Here is a 13,173-nt window from a genome sequence, read left to right on the forward strand (position 1 = left end):
GAAGGTCCCCAAGAACACAGTGTTCTCCATTATTCTTAAATGGAAGAAGCTTGGAACCATCAAGACTCTTCCTAGAACTAGCCGCACAGCCAAACTGAGAAGAACCTGATGGTAATTCTGACAGCGCTCCAGAGTTCCTCTGTGGAAATGGTAGAACCTTTCCAGAAGGACAACCATCTCTGCAGCACTCCAGTAACCAGACGGAAGCCACTCCTCAGTAAAAGGCACATCACATGACAGCCCGCTTAAAGTTTACCAAAGGCACCTAAAGGACTCTCAGATCATGAGAAACAAGATTCTCTGGTCTAATGAAACCAAGATTGGCCTGAATGCCAAGTCTGGAGGAAACCTGGCACCATCCCTACGATGAAGCATGGTGGTGGCAGCGTCCTTCTGTGGACGTTTTTATGTTTATAAGCAGCAGGGACTGGGAGACTAGTCAGGATTGAGTGATAGATGATCAGAGCAAAGCCAAGACAACGTAGAAGCAGTGGTGTAAAAAGTACCCAACTGTCATACTTGAGTAAAAGTACATATACCTTAATTCATAGAAAATTACTCAAGTAAAAATGAAAGTCACCCAGTAAAATACTACTTGAGTAAAAGTCAAAGTATTTGGTTTTAAATATACTTAAGTATCAAAAGTAAAACTATAAATAATAAAAATGTCCTTATATTAAGCAAACCAGGCAGCACAATTTTCTTGTTTTTTAAATTTACGGATAGCCAGGGGCACACTCCAACACTCAGACATAATTTACAAACAAAGCATTTGTGTTTAGTGAGTCCGCTAGATCAGAGGCGTAAGGGATGACCAGGGATGTTCTCTTGATATGTGTGTGAATTGGACCATTTTCTGTCCTGCTAAGCATTTAAAATGTAACGAATATAAAGAGTAAAGTAAAGAGTAAGAAATATAAAGAGTAAAGTAAAGTACTGATACCCCAAAAACTACTTAAGTAGTACTTTAAAGTATTTTTACTTAAGGAATTTACCTCACCGTGCAGGAGTGGCTTTGGGACAAGATTCTGAATGTCCTGAGTCCAGATTTGAACACGATCAAACATCTCTGGATAGACCTGAAAATAGCTGTGCAGTGACGCTCCTATTCCAACCTGACAGTGTTTGAGAGGATCTGCCGAGAATAATGGGAGAAACTCCCCAAATACAGGTGTGCCAAGCTTGTAGCGTCATACCCAAGAAGACTCATGGCTGTAATCGCTGCCAAAGTTGTGTCAACATAGTACTGAGTAAAGGGTCTGAATACTTATGTAAATGTGATATTTCCGTTTTTTATTTTTTATAAATGTGCAAACATTTCTAAAAACCTGTTATTGCTACATCATTATGTGGTATTGTGTGTAGATTAGTGAGGGGGATACATCTATTTTATCCCTTTTAGAATAAGGCTGTAATGTAACAAAATGTGGAAAAGGTGAAGGGGTCTGAATACTTTCTGAATGCACCGTTTATTGGGCTTTGCTTCACCCCGTGATATATCAAATCCCAGCTCACACAGTGTAGAATAAGCAATAGGCTTGTAGTCTAGTGGTTAAGAGGTCACCGGAAGGTCACTGGTTCGAATCCCTGAGCCGACCACGTGAAAAATCTGTTGATGTGTCCTTGAGCAAAGCACTTATTAACCTTAATTGCTCCTGTAAGTCGCTCTGGATAAGAGCGTCTGCTAAATGACTAAAACGTTTTTTTTAAATGCTACATTCTACATTTAGCCAACATGCATATTTCACTCTGTATGAGGTGTTTATAACAGAGAATTACAGCATTGCAATCCCATTGTAATGTCTCCTCAGCAGCAATACATTGCGAAGGATGTGACATCACCGTCCACCAGGCCATGTCTTGGCAGCATTACAAACTCATTTCCGTTTTGATCCGATCAATATGTTCCACAGCCAAACAAAAAGATGGTGACTGCTCAGTAGTCATTTGAAGCTCCAGAGTATAATGTAAATGCAGATTGGGATGGTGATGTGTGGGGTGGTGGAGGAGTGGACTGATATGAACATAATAAACAAATAAATAAATAGAATATGACACTACAGAAGAACCATCGTGTGGATTGTCTTTGATGCAAGAACAAACCTCAAACAAATTATTTTATTTTTTGCTATCCCAGCAGCCCTTGATCTGGTGAAAATTGGATCAGGATTGTTCTGCTGGGGAAATGAGAGGTCTTTGAGTACAGTACTGTAGCTAGCTCTTTCATAGCGCACAGCAACACCACAGTTAATTAGCCCAGAAACTAAAGGTTTATCTAATTCCATTTACACAAAAGGGGGGATGCCTTTGAAAGCGAGCGTCTTTGGGCTGGCATGGAAAACGAGGGGCACCAAAAACACTGCTGGAATCTGTCTCGTCCTGGCCATCGGAAATGTTCCATCCTGTTGGTTAATTGCGTTTAATCATTTTGTTAAGTGAGGCAGCACCTTGAACACTGAACAGTATATAAACAGGGCCGTGTGAGTTAAGTTGTACATCTTGTCTAAGTACTCTCTAAGTAGTGGGAGGAGGGGGAGAGATTGCTGTATACCATTATGTCACGTTGAGGTGGTGTATCCTGCTTGTGAGGAAAACTGAGTGTGTGTGATTTGGTTATTCCCAAGGCTACAGGAGTGCCTGTCTGTGAGAGAGAGTGTTTTTTACATGTGACTTGTGTTCTTGTCAAAGTCTGTCACTTATTGTTAGGGTCACTGCTCACACAGGCCTGTTGCTGTCCCTGTGTGTTACTTCCTGTTTGCTTATTTGTGTGTGAGAGAAAGAATTGAGTGTTCTTGATTTTCAAAACATGAATTTTCCATGTTCAGTATTGGCATATTTTAACTTGCCTCTGGTATATGAATTATTACAGTTTCCACATATCACAGTTCCATATCCCACATGCCCAAGTGCCCGAGGCCCCTGGCCCTCTAATGTACCCCCATCTGCTACCTGTATCTGAGGCCTTAGAATGACCCAACACTCACAGAGCACAGAGGAAACTACACATGACACATTTCTGCCCAATGTTAAGAGTAATACCATAGGAGGAAATACTCAGGCAGAACCCCCTCTGCTCTCTGCCTCTGAGCTCCTCCCTCCTTCCTTCTCTCTGTACCTGTATATTGCTTCATTTTTGTTATGTAAATATATTGTGTTACTTTTTGATTTGATTATATTTGATTACTTAAGTTTATTTAAGGCCTTAAGGTCTACTACACCTGTTGTATTCAGCGCATGTGACAAATATTGATGTGCATACCCACTCCCTCCTTCCTGTCTATGCGGACTGAGGTAGATGAGGTCACAGGCTCTGAATGCAAATCAGTTCCATGTCCTTCCCCACCAGGCCGCTATGTAGCCTGCTGCGTCCTCAACTCAAATTAAATTCAAATGGCTTTTTAGAATAATGGAAAGAAAACCTAATGTGAGAGCGAGAAGTGAGTCGACACACACACACACAAACACACACACATAGGGGCTCTATTTAGTCCAGCTGTGCCTAGTTCCCTCACATAGAGAATCTCCTGTGCTATGCCAGCCGTCAGCCTGCTCGGTGAGAGCACTGTGTCATTGCCTTCCTATTTCCTCCAGACTCTCCTCAGCCAAGAGCCTCCGATCCTTCATTTTTATCGCTGGCGGAGTGGCCGTTTACCGTCCAGACTCTTTATTGAAAAACATATTTCAGCAGGCATGGCCACAAAGCCAGGGACGGAGGGAGGGTGGGGGGAGGATGAAACTGGGAGTACTTTGAGCCGCTGGCAGGGACATGGTGGAGGCTTGATGCTGTGTCAGACACCTCGTCAAACACACAGCACAGACGTGACCAAATGCAGCTTCATCCCTTTTACAGAACTGGGGAAATGGACAAGGACAGCAGACGGCAGCTTGTGTTCAGGCCGCTCCATGCTCACTCAAACATGGAGAAACAGTTTTTTATAACTGGGAGGTGGGCTCCCTGTATTTTAAAGAGCAACTGAAGGCAATAAAGAACTTCTCTGGTAGAAAACGCCCTATGTGGCATCTATATAAGTCAGAAACATTTATTCTAGTGTCAAAATTGACTACAAAGTGTAAATAGGATCATTTTAGTCATAAAGTCAGTCTCATCCAAAACAGAGTTTAGTAAGTGAGTTCATCATGAATTACTTGAGGGTTGGGTTTTGATTTCAACAATGCTCACTAATACAGATGGATACACTGATGTGGTGTTTGCACTCTATCTAATATTACAGCATAACACACAGACAGTGAGACAGACCAGACCTGGGTCTCCCAGAAGCATCTTAGCACTAAGAGCATCTTAATTCCATTGAAACAAAATGGACGAAAGATGATCTTAGTGTTACGATGCTTTTGGGAAACTCAGCTCTGCCCAGCAGGCAGCGGATTGGACTTTGTTTACATAACGAAACACGGTGCGCACTTACTTTTTAAATATATATTTTTTTACTTGAGAAATACTGCCCCAAACGTTGTAGCAAGATGAAAAATTGCACGACTAAAACCTCCTCTGCAAAAATGTCCAAATGAATTACAGATTTTTACGTTTTAATTCGGACTATTTTGAGGAAATTATACGGGCTTTGTTCCTATGGTGTCTCATGGGGGACAAACATCAGCAACTGTCACATCCAACCTTACTCCAAGACGGAAATCTACTTTTTCTTAATGAGCAACAGAGAAACACATGCAGAATCAGTGTGTTCAGTTGCTCTTTAAACAGGACAGGAGCTGAGTTAAAATGACCAATCCATTGGATTTCATTGAATGCCAGTAAGTCAATCTGAGATGGACACTGTATACCAATGTTGACCCAGCTACATTTCAAGTGCACATATTCAAATCAAGCTTGTTCACATTATTCAGTTAGTTTTTTCGGTGTGGATGATTATTATGCTTAAGATGTTTTTCTCACTCTTTTGGTTGCATCACACTACTAGTACTGGCTGCATCTGTTTTCTGCCTGTGACTTGGTGAGGTTGGACCCAGGTGCAGAGAAGAGACAAGACGAGGGATCCGTGATTAAGGATACTTAGAATCGGTAGCCGCAGGATCACAGTACACTTGAAAAACAACGAACACCAAGTCTCGAAAACGCACTCAGGAAACGAACGCACACGCTAAACAATTCAAGCTTCTGCAAAGGACAACAGAAAAAACACCTATTTTAACAGGGAAATCATAACGAATATATAGGACACACCCGAGTGTTGTAAATGTCTCTAGGACGGTCTCTGCTGCCCTCTGGTGACTGGTGGAACCGTGACACAGCCAAGTTCACTTAGCCTAATAAACAGTGTTCAAATCAAGGGGAAAACTGCAAAAGAATGTAAGAATGACAGAAATGGAAAAAGGCTATTTGCCCTTTTTTTTTTGCAATTTTACCCCCTATTTCTCCCCAATTTTGTGATATCCAATTGTAACTACCAACTATCTCATTGCTGCTACTTCCCAAAAGGCTTGGGAGAGGCGAAGGTCGAGTCATACGTCCTTCGAAACATTAACCGCGAAGCCGCGCTGCTTCCTAACACCTGCTCGCTTAACCCAGAAGCCTGCCAAACCAATGTGTCGGAGGAAACGCTGTTCAACTTTGCTTTGTAGGTGCCCGACCCGTCACAAGGAGTCACTAGAGCACGATGAGCCAAGGAAAGCTCTCACGGCCAAACCCTACCCTAACGTGGAAATGCTGGGCCAATTGTGCACCGCCTTATGGGACTCCCAGTCACAGTGACTGGGAGTCCCATAAGGTGGTGCACAATTGGTCTAAGGTCTAAGGCACAGTCGGCTGGGATCAAACCCCAGGCTGTAGTGACGACTCAGTACTGCGATGCTGTGCCTTAGACCGCTGAGCCACTCAGGAGGCTATTCTATTTGCGCTTTTTAACCTGACTAGAAACCAAGGCTTTCAAATCGAACTGCAATATTCTTGTATAATAGTAAGCGGACAAATAATATGTCTACCATTGTGTACCAGACCTGTTGTGCCTCCATACAACATTGTTTTCCTGGAAATGTAACAATGAGTTCCTTAGAGTGAAACCGATGACCATCGAGAGATGAGGAAAGTGGAAATGAGGTATAGTAAATGTGTGTTTGTGATGTACTGTATGTCTGGTGGAGTATTCGTGAGTGTTTCAAGAATCAATGTTTGTATTAAGGTGTTCTTGGAAAACCTTGGGAACATTGAGGCCATTCTTGCCAAGCCATTCAAGCAGGTGTATAGGTACTGTAGCTATCGCCTACTCTAACTGTCTGGCTGGCCACATGGAACTGACAATTCTGTAGCGCTGTCTCTGTCAGCTAGCTGTGAGAGCAGGCCCCAGCTCCAGCACACTACACAGTTCTGACACCGTCACTGAACACAGGCAAACCTGTTTGTTTCTCTCCCCACAGAGCCATGTCTCTGTCGCTGTCACTGTCTCTGTTAGGAAACAATGCTGTCATACCTGCTTGTCGCATCCCAATATGCACTGCAGAAAACATCCCACATTGTGCTCCAGCACATCAAATGTTTCCCCCCCTTTAAACAAAATCCTGCTTTGACAGCACAACAGAACCCAACTGAACACATCCAACAATCATCTCAGATTGAGTCTCATCTCTCGTCACAGAGTCATGGGCTTCCAGGAAGCAGGAAGCATTAGGCCCATGTAAAGTCTTTAACTGAAGTCTGCCGCTCCATTTCAAAGGAAGACGGGTCCATTTCAGTGGAACTACTCCCTGTGCGCAGCTTAAGCTCTTTAATGGGTATTAGAGCAGGTTTAAAATCACAGTGTTCACCATTAAGCGGTTAGGTGTGGTTTTAGAGTGTTGCTGGGAAAGTGCTGACTTGGCAGGGGCCTAATCTACCTTCCCCTCCATTACTAGTCTGTCTAACTGTCGTGCCTCATCCCTCCCCTCCCTCGCCCCTCTCACCCTGAACCCCTTTAATGGAACTGTCCTTACACCTGGGAGGCCTAGGGGTGGGAGGAAATCTGTTAAATATTATCGCTTCCCCATAAAATTGAGAAGAGAGAGAGAGAGAGAGAGAGAGAGAGAGAGAGAGAGATCCAGAAAAGAGCCGCTAAATTCTACAAAGCGATTACTTGATAATTACTTGACACATCGGAAATAATTAACAGAAAAACAGAGCAAACTAGCCCTAAACAGAGAGTACGCAGTGGCAGAATATCTGACCACTGGGACTGACCAAACTTAAGGAAAACTTTGAGTATGTACAGACTCAGTGAGCATAGCCTTGCTATTGAGAAAGGCCGCCATAGGCAGACCTGGCTCTCAAGAGAAGACAGGTTATGTATTATTCTTGGACCATGCTGGTCATTTATGAACATTTGAACATCTTAGCCATGTTCTGTTATAATCTCCACCCGGCACAGCCAGAAGAGGACTGGCCACCCCACATAGCCTGGTTCCTCTCTAGATTTCTTCCTAGGTTTTGGCCTTTCTAGGGAGTTTTTCCTAGCCACCGTGCTTCTACACCTGCATTGCTTGCTGTTTGGGGTTTTAGGCTGGGTTTCTGTACAGCACTTTGAGATATCAGCTGATGTACGAAGGGCTATAGAAATACATTTGATTTGATTTGATTTGATGTGTACACTGCCCACAAAATGAGGTGGAAACTGAGCTTCCTAACCTCCTGCCAAATGTATGACCTCAGATTACACAGATCCACAAATAATTAGAAAACAAAGCAATTTTGATAAACTCCCATATCTACTAGGTGAAATACCACAGTGTGCCATCATAGCAGCAATATGTATGACCTGTTGCCACAAGAAAAGGGCAACCAGTGAAGAACAAACACAATTGTAAATACAACCCATATTTATGTTTATTTATTTTCCATTTTTTACTTTTTGCACATTGTAACTATTTGAACATTGTTACAACACTGTAGACATAATATGACATCTGAAATGTCTTTATTCTTTTGGAACTTGTGTGAGTGTAATATCTACTGTTTATTTTTTTCTATTTTATTTCACTTTTGTTTATTATCTAGTTCACTTGCTTTGGAAATGTTACATATGTTTCCCATGTCAAAATAGCCCCTTAAATGTAATTGAATTGAGAACAGAGACCGAGAGAGAGCAGTGCTGCTGGTCTGAGTGCGTCCCTCATCCAGACTGCCATTCATCCACTACTGCAGAGGGTTGGTCGTGCGTTTTGCCAATAGATCTGTCTCAGACAGAGGCTGTAGTTAGCACCCTATGTGGCAGCCATCAGAAGACAGGCGGAGAGATGTAGTTAGCACCCTATGAGGGAGCCATCAGAAGACAGGCGAAGAGATGTAGTTAGCACACTGTGAGAGTGATAAAGCTGCTGGCTCACCAACAGAGAGTACACTGTGTTTTTTAAATGAGTGAGTGTATCGCCAACACGTAGGGAGAAAGTAGCGTGTCGTTAGCACCCTATAACAGAAAGGGAGAGAGTGGTGTTAGCAAAGCTAGCATGCCAGGTGGCTGTGTGTGCGTGTGTGTGTGCACGTGCGTGTCGGGTGTGGGGACAGGATAGTGTGCTGAATCCTAAAAGTGATTGAGAGGGACTATAAAAGCCGTGTAGTGATTGTGCCGGCCATGTAGCGCTCCACTGACAGATCGAGACAATAAACAAATGAACAGGATCCCTATCGGCCAGGCTTAAAGAGAGCGGCGTGCCAGAAGGGTGGGGGGGGGTCACTCTGATAATGCTTGTTATTGGCTGTCCCCTATGGAACGTTTAACCACTGTTAACATTAAAGCTTAATGTGGGCCACCTGTGTGACCTTGGCGTAGGGGAGCCCTGTCAGAAGCCCTCACATGGCTGTGTAAATACTGAACCACCACCCCCTGCCAGGCTCCCTGTAGGGATACTCAGGAGGAGGGAGGGACATTCTGACGAGGGCATTGATGTCTCTGGATGGGATGTTTTTGTGTGTATGAATTTGTGAATTGTGTGTGCTTAAGTTTATGCGTGCGTGCGTGCGTGTGTATGTATGTGTATGTCCCTGGTCATCCTCCGAATGTAGTCATGTATCCTGGCAGGACATACCCTGTGGACGTGATGAGGGCCCGGATACGCTGTAGCCTGAGGGCTGTAGCATTGAGCTAAGGGGCTGAGTGGGCAGATGCGCAATGATGGGTTGGCATTCTCCTGCCTGCCTTCTAACCACAAAGAATGATGGCTTGATTCTCCTCATTGATTTTCCTCTACAAAGCACTGATGTGTAGGGAATAAATGGGAAATGTTCTCTAGGGTCTTTCAGCAGGCACCTCTCAACTAGATCCTGTGCAGTGAAACAGACTAGTTTGGGGCTGTCTCCGCAGGACAAGCTGTATTTGTAATGCTCTCTTACGTTTGGCTTTCGGTTGTTTGGGAGTCTTTTGTAAATGAGAGAGAAGATAGTCTCTTGTTGTGTTGTTAAAATAATAACATTTTAACAAACGATACGACACCAGGCCAAGTATCATGATATGAATGAATCTGAATCTGTGACCTGGCATCCATTTTCAAAACATTCTCCAAAAACCTGTCACTGAAATTCACACTTCTACTCAATACAACACATTTAATTTAACTTCACACTGTTAAGTGCATAATATAATACTAGATATTATGTCTGATTTGCTCATATTTGCAAAGGCCTACCTGTGATATGGCTAGAGGAATATACATGCATAATGATCTGCTTCTTCTTGTGTCAGTAAGGGGAAAGCACTGCATAATGATCTGCTTGTTATTGTGTCAGTAAGGGGAAAGCACTGCATAATGATCTGCTTGTTATTGTGTCAGTAAGGGGAAAGCACTGCATAATGATCTGCTTATCATTGTGTCAGTCGGGGGGAAACACTGAATAATGATCTGCTTGTTATTGTGTCAGTAAGGGGAAAACACTGCATAATGATCTGCTTGTCATTGTGTCAGTCGGGGGGAAAACACTGCATAATGATCTGCTTGTTATTGTGTCAGTAAGGGGAAAGCACTGCATAATGATCTGCTTGTTATTGTGTCAGTAAGGGGGAAACACTGCATAATGATCTGCTTGTTATTGTGTCAGTGAGGGGGAAACACTGCATAATGATCTGCTTGTTATTGTGTCAGTAAGGGGAAAGCACTGCATAATGATCTGCTTATCATTGTGTCAGTAAGGGGGAAACACTGCATAATGATCTGCCTGTCATTGTGTCAGTAAGGGGAAAACACTGCATAATGATCTGCTTGTTATTGTGTCAGTGAGGGGGAAACACTGCATAATGATCTGCTTGTTATTGTGTCAGTAAGGGGAACACACTGCATAAGGATCTGCTTGTTATTGTGTCAGTAAGGGGAAAACACTGCATAATGATCTGCTTGTTATTGTGTCAGTGAGGGGGAAACACTGCATAATGATCTGCTTGTTATTGTGTCAGTAAGGGGAACACACTGCATAATGATCTGCTTGTTATTGTGTCAGTAAGGGGAAAACACTGCATAATGATCTGCTTGTTATTGTGTCAGTAAGGGGAAAGCACTGCATAATGATCTGCTTGTTATTGTGTCAGTAAGGGGGAAACACTGCATAATGATCTGCTTGTTATTGTGTCATTGAGGGGGAAACACTGCATAATGATCTGCTTGTTATTGTGTCAGTAAGGGGGAAACACTGCATAATGATCTGCCTGTCATTGTGTCCGTGAGGGGGAAACACTGCATAATGATCTGCTTGTTATTGTGTCAGTGAGGGGGAAACACTGCATAATGATCTGCTTGTCACTGTGTCAGTAAGGGGAACACACTGCATAATGATCTGCTTGTTATTGTGTCAGTAAGGGGAAAACACTGCATAATGATCTGCTTGTTATTGTGTCAGTAAGGGGAAAACACTGCATAATGATCTGCTTGTTATTGTGTCAGTAAGGGGAAAACACTGCATAATGATCTGCTTGTTATTGTGTCAGTAAGGGGAAAACACTGCATAATGATCTGCTTGTTATTGTGTCAGTGAGGGGAAAACACTGCATAATGATCTGCTTGTCGTTGTGTCAGTAAGGGGAAAACACTGCATAATGATCTGCTTGTTATTGTGTCAGTAAGGGGGAAACACTGAATAATGATCTGCTTGTTATTGTGTCAGTAAGGGGAAAACACTGCATAATGATCTGCTTGTTATTGTGTCAGTAAGGGGAAAACACTGCATAATGATCTGCTTGTTATTGTGTCACTGCATAATGATCTGCTTGGGAAAGCACTGCATAATGATCTGCTTGTTATTGTGTCAGTAAGGGGAAAACACTGCATAATGATCTGCTTGTTATTGTGTCAGGGGAAAACACTGCATAATGATCTGCTTGTTATTGTGTCAGTAAGGGGAAAACACTGCATAATGATCTGCTTGTTATTGTGTCAGTAAGGGGAAAACACTGCATAATGATCTGCTTGTTATTGTGTCAGTAAGGGGAAAACACTGCATAATGATCTGCTTGTTATTGTGTCAGTGAGGGGAAAACACTGTCTGAAACATTCTACTCTTCAGTTACACACACACACACACACACACCACTCTCTCTCTCTCTCCTACAAACACAAAAACTTTCCCAACGTTAAAGCGTTATGCACCAAACAGAATAGCACCAGAAAGAAATCCATTTTTTATATATACTGAACAAAAATATAAACGCAACACGCAACAATTTTATTTTTATTTTACTGAGTTACAGTTCATATAAGGAAATCATTCAATTTAAATCAATTCATTCGGCCCCAGTCTATGAATTTCACGTGACTGGGAATACAGATATGCATCTGTTGGTTACAGATACCTTTTTATTTTTTTGCAAGTAGGGGCGTGGATCAGACAACCAGTCAGTATCCGGTGTGACCACCATCATGCAGCACGACTCATCTCATAGAGTTGATCAGGCTGTTGATTGTGGCCTGTGGAATGTTGTCCCACTCCTCTTCAATGGCTGTGCGAAGTTGGATATTGTTGGATATTGGCGGGAACTGGAGCATGCTGTTGTACACGTCAGTCCAGAGCATCCCAAACATGTTCAATGGGTGACATGTCTGGTGAGTATGTAGGCCACGGAAGAACTGGGACATTTTCAGCTTCTAGGAATTGTGCAAAAATGGTTGAATACATTTCAGCTAAATACGCTTTTTGTGCTTATGGAACATTTCTGTGATTTCAGCTCATGAAACATGGGACCAACACTTTACATGTTGCATTTAGGTTTTTGTTCAGTATAGTTTAGGCTTACATTATATATGAATCCTACCTTTGAAGCACATTTCATGAGTAGCAGAACCTTTTCCTTTCTTCCTGTGCCAAATTAGCCTAAACCTACTGTCAAGTTACCAGGTTGTTAGCTAGGTAGGTATCATGACTGAACAACATTGTTTCTTTCAAACCAATAATTAGATCAGTTTAAAATGGCCCGCCACATGGTTTGTGAAACTATCCCAACCGAAAGAAAAAAAGGGATCTCCGTTAATATGGGTCATATTTCTTTACTGTTTAGGCTGGAGACAAGCCGTTTCCTCTGTTGTAAAGCTGCAAGCAGGCCTGTCGCCATGCAGTGCTCCATTTTCCCCCTCTGACACTCAAAAGGCTGCTTGACAGTGAACTTCAAACTCAGACTGGTCTGTGCTCTTGATTATAACAGCTGATGTATCATCATTGCTCGCTCTGCGTGCTGCTCCAATGTAACAAATGTACAACTAACAACAGAAGACTCATCAGGGTCTGCATCCCCGTCGCCATCAGGCTAAACGATATATTTTTTAACTGACTGAGGAATAGATGCTCATGAAGAGCAGAAGGAGAGAAGCGGGTGAATGAGGGCTGGTAGTTATGGTTATAGCTGGTAGGGGGTTATGCTGGCTGATTACAGCTGCTACACGTGATGTGAGCTTGGAAGTGAATATGATTGGACCTGTGCATACCAGAGACTAGTGGCTGTTGCTTCAATTCAACTGAATTTAAACATTTTGTAGCAGGTTTTTTAGTTCACTAGGGCTGAAAAAGTCAGTATCATATGAAACAGTACTACGGTATTCAAAAAAATGTATCAGAAGTATCATGATGTTTTGGTATCGTGATGTTACCGTGGTAACCGGTATACCGTGCAACGCTAGTCTCTTGCTGGTTTGCCATTTTTCTCCTCCCTTGGTTTCTTTTTTGTTTTCAGCAAAGTTAAATCTTTTTCAATTTTC

The 13,173-nt window shown here is 42.7% G+C and overlaps 1 protein-coding gene across 1 annotated transcript in view; it reads left to right on the plus strand.

Moving 5' to 3' along the window:
- LOC139388465 (neuroligin-2-like) overlaps positions 1 to 13,173 on the plus strand; it is an 80,192-nt gene that overhangs the window by 27,918 nt on the left and 39,101 nt on the right. The window lies entirely within an intron of this gene.

The sequence above is a fragment of the Oncorhynchus clarkii genome, chromosome 29, assembly GCF_045791955.1.
Source record: "Oncorhynchus clarkii lewisi isolate Uvic-CL-2024 chromosome 29, UVic_Ocla_1.0, whole genome shotgun sequence".
NCBI lineage: Eukaryota > Metazoa > Chordata > Actinopteri > Salmoniformes > Salmonidae > Oncorhynchus > Oncorhynchus clarkii.